This window comes from Belonocnema kinseyi, chromosome 1 (assembly GCF_010883055.1).
Source record: "Belonocnema kinseyi isolate 2016_QV_RU_SX_M_011 chromosome 1, B_treatae_v1, whole genome shotgun sequence".
NCBI lineage: Eukaryota > Metazoa > Arthropoda > Insecta > Hymenoptera > Cynipidae > Belonocnema > Belonocnema kinseyi.
Window position 1 is genome coordinate 3,342,650 of NC_046657.1, and position 1,537 is coordinate 3,344,186.

Below are 1,537 nucleotides of genomic sequence, written 5' to 3' on the forward strand. Positions count from 1 at the left end.
ACAGAATAAAATATTTTATAAATATAGTGACCTGAATAAAAACATCGACCCATATTTTATACTCTCACTATGTTTATACAAATATTTTTAGAAAAGATAGTAAAATGGTTTATAAATAAACTGACCTAAATGCATTGGCCCAAATTTAAGAGTCGCCTATGTTTTTATAAAAGGTAGTAATATATTTTAGTGACTGTATCGTTCAATCTGAAAATATTGACCAATTTTTTTATTTGAAAATATTTTTAGAAAAGTTAGTACAATATTGTACTAAATATTCTAATAAAAATAAAAAAGTAGCGGACCAAATTTAGAACCCTCTTTTGTTTTAAAAAACAATGTAGTAATAAATTTTACTAAATGTATTGTCCAATCTAAAAACCTTGACCCATTTTTTACCTTATTTATGTTTAAAAAAATGTTTTTTTTTTTTTTAATATAGCACAATATTTTATAAATATACGGATCTGCATAAAAAAAATTGGTCCAGATTTGTTACTCTCATTATGCTTTAAAAAATATTCTTAGAAAATATAGTACAATATTGTACTAAATATTCTAATAAAAATAAAAGCATCGGCCCAAATTTAGAATTCTCTTTAGTTTAAAAAAAATATTGTAATAAATTTTTTTCTGAATATATTGTCCAATATGAAAACATTGACCCATTTTTTTACCCTATTTATGTTTTTGAAAAGGTAGTCCTATTATATAAAAGTCTTGTTTTTAAACATTTTTGTATTCACTATATTAAAAAAAAAGAATACAATATTTGATAAATATATTGACCTGAATAAAAACATCGACCCATATTTAATACTCTCATTATGTTTTTAAAAATATTGTTAGAAGAGATATTACAATGTTTTATAAATATACTGACCTAAATAAAAGCATTGGCACAAATTTAAGAATCGCTTAAGTTTCTAAAAAAGATAGTAATATATTTTAGTGACTGTATCGTCCAACCTGGAAATATTTACCCATTTTTTGTTATTTGAAAATATTGACCCATTTTTTTTATTTTAAAATATTGACCCATTTATTTTTTAATATTGTTAGAAAAGTTAGTACAATATTGTACTAAATATTTTAATAAAAATAAAAGCATCGGCCCAAATCTAGAACCCTCTTTAGTTTAAAAAAAAAACTAATAAATTTTTTTGAATATAGTGTCCAATCTGAAAACATTCACTCATTTTTTCCCCATTTATGTTTTTAAAAAAGGTAGTTCTATTATAAGAAAATCTTGTTTTTAAACATTTATGTATTCGGTATATTTTTTAAAAAACAGAATACAATATTTTATAAATATACTGACCTGAATAAAAACATAGACCCATATTTTATACTCTCATGTTTTTAAAAATATTGTTAGAAAAGATAGTACAATGTCCCATAAATATACTGACTTAAATAAAAAAATTGGCCCAAAGTTAAGAATCGCTCAAGTTTTTGAAAAAGATAGTACTATATGTTAGTGACTGTATCGTCCAATCTAAAAATATTTTTAATAAATAAAAAATAAAAAATATAT

At 21.9% G+C, this 1,537-nt stretch overlaps 1 protein-coding gene across 3 annotated transcripts in view; it reads right to left on the reverse strand.

The window, feature by feature from the left end:
- Positions 1-1,537, reverse strand: part of LOC117182273 (protein transport protein Sec24A) — an 82,959-nt gene that overhangs the window by 56,352 nt on the left and 25,070 nt on the right. The gene's annotated exons all lie outside the window — the stretch shown is intronic.